The sequence below is a fragment of the Mesoplodon densirostris genome, chromosome 12 (assembly GCF_025265405.1).
Source record: "Mesoplodon densirostris isolate mMesDen1 chromosome 12, mMesDen1 primary haplotype, whole genome shotgun sequence".
Taxonomy (NCBI): domain Eukaryota; kingdom Metazoa; phylum Chordata; class Mammalia; order Artiodactyla; family Ziphiidae; genus Mesoplodon; species Mesoplodon densirostris.
In genome coordinates this window covers 66,380,344-66,388,341 of record NC_082672.1, presented here as the reverse complement: position 1 = coordinate 66,388,341, position 7,998 = coordinate 66,380,344, and the positions used below count along the sequence as shown (strand labels likewise).

Sequence of the window (7,998 nt, the reverse complement as noted above, 5' to 3'; positions counted from 1 at the left end):
GTAATCATGTGAAGACCTTCAATTGTAGAATTATATAATGGGAGAGCCCCGATCCTGTCGGTTTTATACTGGAAGCTCACTAGAATTACTAATTCAACTGGATTTTTAAACCATGTATTCATAGACTTCTTGTGTGTGCACGTATGTCAGCAGGCAGATGCTTATGCTACTTTTGTGCATGTGTTTTTATTTAAAGCAGGCACTATGGAGTCCTATGTGTTTATAAATATCAAATAACTCAAATAAGCTTAGTAAAGTCCGATTCTTTCTCAGCATCCTGTTTTTCCTCTTAGTAAAGACAATAACGAATTCTTGTGTTACTTTTAAACATGTGCGTTTTCATCTGATTCGAAAAACCTTTTCCAGTGACTTAAGCATTCTTCAGAATCTTTTCAGTGACATCGCCAGAAGTCTTCTAGTTCAATTTTGTAAGCCTACATAGATATCCCATGGCGCTGAACCCTATTGGCATTTTTCTTTGCTTTTATTCAGCTTGGCTCTGTAACATTTACTTTGTCAATTACAGTCATCTTAGTATTCACAGCCAATTCTATCACTGTGTGACTTTAATTGTATTTTGCTAAATTAAAGAGGCATTATAAAGTTGTTACCCTTTGATTTTTCAGTTTAATTTCATTTTTCTTTAATCCTTGGAACACACTAGATTATCAATTAGCATAATAAAACAGTCAGTGTGGAATTTAGTAACTATATTGAATATTCTATAAAGTAGACTGGTTTGTACAACACAGATGTATGCAAAGAGCAGTAAAATGCTTAGCATTCTATGACACCACCTTCACAGTATCCCCAATGTGTCTTAAACTGCTAGTATATTGGACCATTACACAGAAAAACATTGTTAATGGGTGAATAATATTAATGCCGTGCACTTTAGTAATACATTTTATCCAAAGACCTGAAAGTGCTCCATGCATGACAATTAATCACGTCTTACCACACTACTCCAAGCAAGGTATTATTATCTGCTATTATAATTTAGATAAACTATCGTTACAGTTAAAAAAGATGAAAGATTAAGTGACTTGTCAAAGATCACATATTAGTTCAGTCCCGGAGCAATATAACTCAGATTTCTGACTGCTGCTATTAACATTAAGCCCAGCCACTGTACGTATTATCCAGCGAGCATGACACTGTTCTTCTGAAATCATTTGCTACGTACTAATCTGTTATGGAGTCTAAGTGAACATGAATATAAGGGCATCAGACTGTGTATTCACACCCAGCGCTGTATTCGGAGGCAAGTGTATGCGTAATTTTCTGAAAAATGGGGAAATGTTAAACACGTAAGTTAGCATCTTTTTTTTTTTTTTTTTTAATTAGAAAACCTTGCATTGCCTTTAAAATAGTACTGAGCACTCTCCTTGTTCCTAGTGACTGCAGATGTGAGAACAAGTGGAAATTGAAAGTGGTTTCCACTGATAATGTAAGCGGGGCTGTTGCCAAAGTCGAGGTCCTATAGAATGAGGTCTTTTCACAAGGCTATCTCTCGGACTTCATGATTGTGCCTAAGTGTTTGCCACAAAGGATGCTGTTGATTTCTTTCATGATCTTTGTAATTTTAGGGAATGGAAGGAATCCCAATCTCTTGTTTGCCTCTTCTTTCTTTTTATTTCCCTATATCCACCATAAATAATTTTTTTCCTTGGCAAAAGTAGTTTTTTTAAAACATCTTTATTGGAGTATAATTGCTTTACAATGTTGTGTTAGTTTCTGCTATATAACAAAGTGAATCAGCTATATGTATACCTATATCCCCATATCCCTTCCCTGTTGCATCTCCCTCCCACCCTCCCTATCTCACCCCTCTAGGTGGTCACAAAGAACCAAGCTGATCTCCCTGTGCAATGCAGCTGCTTCCCACTAGCTATCTATTTTACATTTGATAGTGTATATATGTCCATGCCACTCTCTAACTTCGTCCCAGCTTCCCCTTCCCCCTCCCCGTGTCCTCAAGTCCATTCTCTATGTCTGCGTCTTTATTCCTGTCCTGGCCCTAGGTTCATCAGAACCATTTTTTTTTTTTTTTTTTTTAGATTCCACATATATGCGTTAGCATACGGTATTTGTTTCTCTCTTTCTGACTTACTTCACTCTGTATGACAGACTCCAGGTCCATCCACCTCACTGCAAATAACTCAATTTAGTGTTTTTCTATGGCTGAGTAATATTCCATTGTATATATGTGCCACATATCCTTTATCCATTCATCTGCTGATGGACACATAGGTTGCTTCCATGTGCTGGCTATTGTAAATAGTGCCGCAATGAACATTGTGGTACATGACTCTTTTTTAATTATGGTTTTCTCAGGGTATATGCCCAGTAGTGGGATTGCTGGGTCATATGGTAACTCTACTTTTAGTTTTTAAGGAACCTCCATACTGTTCTCCATAGTGGCTGTATCAATTTACATTCCCACTGACAGTGCAAGAGGGTTCCATTTTCTACACACCCTCTCCAGCATTTTTTGTTTGTAGATTTTTTGATGATGGCCATTCTGACCGGTGTGAGGTGATACCTCGTTGTAGTTTTGATTTGTATTTTTCTAATAATTAGTGATGTTGAGCAGCTTTTCATGTGCCTCTTGGCCAGCTGTATGTTTTCTTTGGAGAAATGTCTATTTAGGTCTTCTGCCCATTTTTAGATTGGGTGGTTTGTTTTTTGTTATTGAGCCACATGAGCTGCTTGTATATTTTGGAGATTAATCCTTTGTCAGTTGCTTCATTTGCAAATATATTCTCCCATTCTGAGGGTTGTCTTTTCACCTTGTTTATGGTTTTCTTTGTTGTGCAAAAGCTTTTAAGTTTCATTAGGTCCCATTTGTTTATTTTTGTTTTTATTTCCATTTCTCTAGAAGGTGGGTCAAAAAGGATCTTGCTGTGATTTATGCCATAGAGTGTTCTGCCTATGTTTTCCTCTAAGAGTTTTATAGTGTCTGGCCTTACATTTAGGTCTTTAATGCATTTTGCATTTATTTTTGTGTATGGTGTTAGGAAGTGTTCTAATTTCATTCTTTTACATGTTGCTCTCCAGTTTTCTCAGCACCACTTATTGAAGAGCCTGTCTTTTCTCCATTGTATACTCTTGCCTCCTTTATCAGAGGTAAGGTGACCATAGGTACATGGGTTTATCTCTGGGCTTTCTATTCTGTTCCATTGATCTATATTTCTCTTTTTGTGCCAGTACCATACTGTCTTGATTACTGTAGCTTTGTAGTATAGTCTGAAGTCAGGGAGCCTGATTCCTCCAGCTCCATTTTTCTCTCTCAAGATTGCTTTGGCTATTCAGGGTCTTTTGTGTTCCCATATAAATTGTGAAATTTTTTGTTCTAGTTCTGTGAAAAATGCCACTGGTAGTTTGATAGGGATTGCATGGAATCTGTAGATTGCTTTGGGTTGTATAGTCCTTTTCACAATGTTGATTCTTCCAATCCAAGAACATGGTATATCTCTCCATCTGTTTGCATCATCTTTAATTTCTTTCATCAGTGTCTTATAGTCTTCTGCATACAGGTCTTTTGTCTCCTTAGGTAGGTTTATTCCTAAGTATTTTATTCTTTTTGTTGCAATGGTAAATGGGGTTGTTTCCTTAATTTCTCTTTCAGATTTTTCATCAGTAGTATATAGGAATGCAAGAGATTTCTGTGCATTAATTTTGTATCCTGCTACTTTACCAAATGCATTGATTATCTCTAGTAGTTTTCTGGTAGCATCTTTAGGATTCTCTATGTATAATATCATGTCATATGCAAACAGTAACAGTTTTACTTTTTTTCCCATTTAGATTCCATTTATTTCTTTTTCTTCTCTGATTGCTGTGGCTAAAACTTCCAAAATTATGTTGAATAATACTGCTGTGAGTGGGCAACCTTGTCTTGCTCCTGATCTTAGTGGAAATGGTTTTAGTTTTTCACCATTGAGAATGATGTTTGCTGTGGGTTTGTCATATATGACCTGTATTCTGTTGAGGTAGATTCCCTCTATGCCTACTTTCAGGAGGGTTTTTATCATAAATGGGTGCTGAATTTTGTAGAAAGCTTTTTCTACATCTATTGAAATTATCATATGATTTTTCTCCTTCAATTTGTTAGTAAGGTGTACCACGTTGATAGATTTGATTATATTGAAGAATCCTTGCATTCCTGGGATAAACCTCACTTGATCGTGGTTTATGATCCTTTTAATGTGCTGTTGGATTGCTTTTGCTAGTATTTTGTTGAGGATTTTTGCATCTATGTTCATCAGTGATATTGGTCTGTAGTTTTCCTTTTTTTGACATCTTTATCTGGTTTTGGTATCAGGGTGATGGTGGCCTCATAGAAGGAGTTTGGGAGTGTTCCTCCCTCTGCTATATTTTGGAAGAGTTTGAGAAGGATAGGTGTTAGCTCTTCTCTAAATATTTGATAGAATTCACCTGTGAAGCCATCTGGTCCTGGGCCTTTGTTTGTTGGAAGATTTTTTAATCACAGTTTCAATTTTAGTGCTTGTGATTGGTCTGTTCATATTTTCTATTTCTTCCTGGTTCAGTCTTAGAAGTTTGTACTTTTCTAAGCATTTGTCCATTTCTTCCAGGTTGTACCTTTTATTGGCATATAGTTTCTTGTAGTGGTCTCCCAAGATCCTTTGCATTTCTGCAATGTCTGTTGTTACTTCTCCTTTTTCATTTCTAATTCTGTTGATTTGAGTCTTCTCCCTTTTTTTCTTGATGAGTCTGGCTAATGGTTTACCAATTTTGTTTATCTTCTCAAAGAAGCAGCTTTTAGTTTTGTTGATCTTTGCTATCATTTCCTTCATTTCTTTTTCATTTATTTCTGATCTGATCTTTATGATTTCTTTCCTTATGCTAACTTTGGGGGTTTTTTGTTCTTCTTTCTCTAATTGCTTTAGGTGCAGGATTAGGTTGTTCATTTGAGATTTTTCTTGTTTCTTGAGGTAGCATTATATTGCTGTAAACTTCCTTCTTAGAACTGCTTTTGCTGCATCCTGTAGTTTTTAGGTTGTCGTGTTTTCATTGTCATTTGTTGCTAGGTATTTTTTTATTTCTGCTTTGATTTCTTCAGTGATCTGTTGGTTTTTTAGTAGCTTACTGTTTAACCTCCATATGTTTGTATTTTTTACAGTTTTTCCCCTGTAATTGATATCTAATCTCATAGTGTTGTGGTCGGAAAAGATACTTGATACAATTTCAATTTTCTGTAAGTATACCAAGGCTTGTTTTGTGACCCAAGATATGATCTATCCTGGAGAATGTTCCATGAGCACTTGAGAAGAAAGTGTAATCTGATGTTTTTGGATGGAATGTCCTATAAATATCAGTTAAGTCCATCTTGTTTAATGTGTCATTTAAAGCTTGTGTTTCCTTATTTATTTTCATTTTGGATGATCTGTCCATTGGTTAAAGTGAGGTGTCAAATTCCCCTACTATGAATGTGTTACTGTCAATTTCCCCTTTTATGGCTGTTAGCATTTGCCTTATGTTGAGGTGCTCCTATGTTGGATGCATAAATATTTACAATTGTTATATCTTCTTCTTGGATTGATCCCTTGATCATTATGTGGTGTCCCTCTTTGTCTCTTGTAATAGTCTTTATATAAAAGTCTATTTTATCTCATATGAGAACTGCTACTCCAGCTTTCTTTTGATTTCCATTTACATGGAATATCTTTTTCCATCCCCTCACTTTCAGTCTGTATGTGTCCCTAGGTCTGAACTGGGTCTGTTGTAAATAGCATATATACAGGTCTTGTTTTTATATCCATTCAACCAGTCTATGTCTTTTGGTTGGAGCATTTAATCTATTTACATTTAAAGTAGTTATCAATATGTATGTTCCTGTTACCATTTTCTTAATTGTTTTGCATTTGTTTTTGTAGGTCTTTTCCTTCTCTTGTGTTTCCTGCCTAGAGAAATTCCTTTAGCATTTGTTGTAAAGCTGGTTTAGTGCTGCTGAATTTTCTTAGCTTTTGCTTGTCTGTAAACGTTTGAATTTCTCCATCAAATCTGAATGAGATCCTTGATGGGTAATCTTGGTTGTAGGTTTTTCCCTTTCATCACTTTAAATATGTCCTGCCACTGCCTTCTGGCTTGCAGAGTTTCTGCTGAAAGATCAGCTGTTAACCTTATGGGGATTCCCTTGTATGATATTTGTTGTTTTTCCCTTGCTGCTTTTAATATTTTTTCTTTGTATTTAATTTTTGATAGTTTGATTAATATGTGTTTTGGCATGTTTCTCCTTGGTTTTATCCTGTATGGGACTCTCTGTGCTTCATGGACTTGATTGACTATTTCCTTTCCCATGTTATGGAAGTTTTCAGCTATAATCTCTTCAAATATTTTCTCAGACACTTTCTTTTTCTCTTCTTCTGGGACCCCTATAATTCGAATGTTGGTGTGTTTAGTGCTCTCCTAGAAGTCTCTGAGAGTGTCCTCAATTCTTTTTCATTCTTTTTTCTTTATTCTCCTCTGCTGTTGTTATTTCCACTATTTTACCTTCCAGGTCACTTATCTGTTCTTCTGCCTCAGTTATTCAGCTATTGATCCCTTCTAGAGAAATTTTTATTTCATTTATTGTGTTGTTCATCATTGTTTGTTTGCTCTTTAGTTCTTCTAGGTACTTGTTAAACATTTCCTTTATTTTCTCCATTCTATTTCCAAGATTTTGGATCATCTTTACTATCATTACTCTGAATTCTTTTTCAGATAGACTGCCTATTTCCTCTTCATTTTTTAGGTCTGGTGGGTTTTTACCTTGCTCCTTCATCTGCTGCGTATTTCTCTGTCTTCTCATTTTGTTTAACTTACTGTGTTTGGAGTCTCCTTTTCTCAGGCTACAGGTTCATAGTTCCCATTGTTATTGGTGTCTGCCCCCAGTGAGTGAGGTTGGTTCAGTGGCCTGTGTAGGCTTCCTGGGGGAGGGGACTGGGCCTGTGTTCTGGTGGGTGGGGCTGGACCATGTCTTTCTGGTGGGCAGGGCCATGTGCAGTGGTGTATTTTGTGGTGTTTGTGAACTCATTATAGTTTTAGGCAGCCTCTCTGCTTATGGGTGGGGTTGTGTTTCTGTCTTGCTAGTTGTTTGGCATGGCGTGTCCAGCACTGTAGTTTGCTGGCCGTTGGGTGGAGCTACGTCTTAGTGTTGAGATGGAGATCTCTGGGAGAGCTCTTGCTGATTGATATTATATGGGGCTGGGAAGTCTCTCTTGGTCCAATGTCCTGAACTCAGATCTCCCACCTCAGAGGCTCAGGCCTGACACCAGACCAGAGCACCAAGACCCTGTCAGCCACAGGGCTGGATCCACATCAGAAGAGCAAGGAATAGACAGGGCTTCCTTAGAACTAAAATTCTCACTGTTGTCCTCCTGGCTGGGTCTCTGCAACACTTAATCCCTTAAATCATAAGCTGATGGCAGGTCCAAAGCATTGCTCTCTTCTGACTGGGTTCCTGGAGTGGCTTACTGAGTTGGCATAGTCCACCCCCGCAATAGCTGCCACCTCAAACCCAAAGTGGTGGTGCCATGATTGTTATGGGAAAAGTGGAGTTAGAATAGAAGTCGCCAGAACCATCTTTTGGCAAAAGTCGTTTTATTTAGTTGAGGTCTTCTGATACCAACTCTTCTTTCACCACCATAGATCTGTTACAATGTCCATTTAGTGAAGATCACTGAGAACGATTTGTACAATTGATTGGTGACACTGAGCACAGAATTGATGCTTCCTCCTTTCAGGAGCCCTTCCTAGAGGAAACAGAATTGTCAAAAAAAAAATGCAGGATAGTATTTCATCTGGGTGACACTGGATATCACAGTTGCTAGAACTCTGCTTATGTAAATCCTGCATATTTTCTCTTTGCTTTTTGACACCAAGCAGGGAGTAACTCCCCTGAATACTAGAGTGTTTTATATTTGTATTCATGGTAGCTGTGCACTAAAACTACTGCAGATAATTTAGGTAATTGGCAAACCACAGGGGCACTTA

The 7,998-nt window shown here is 37.3% G+C and overlaps 1 pseudogene; it reads right to left on the bottom strand.

Annotated features, from left to right (window-relative positions):
- Positions 1-1,202: 1,202 nt before the first annotated feature.
- Positions 1,203-7,490, bottom strand: LOC132499862 (shieldin complex subunit 1-like; annotated as a pseudogene).
- Between the last annotated feature and the right edge of the window lie 508 nt (positions 7,491-7,998).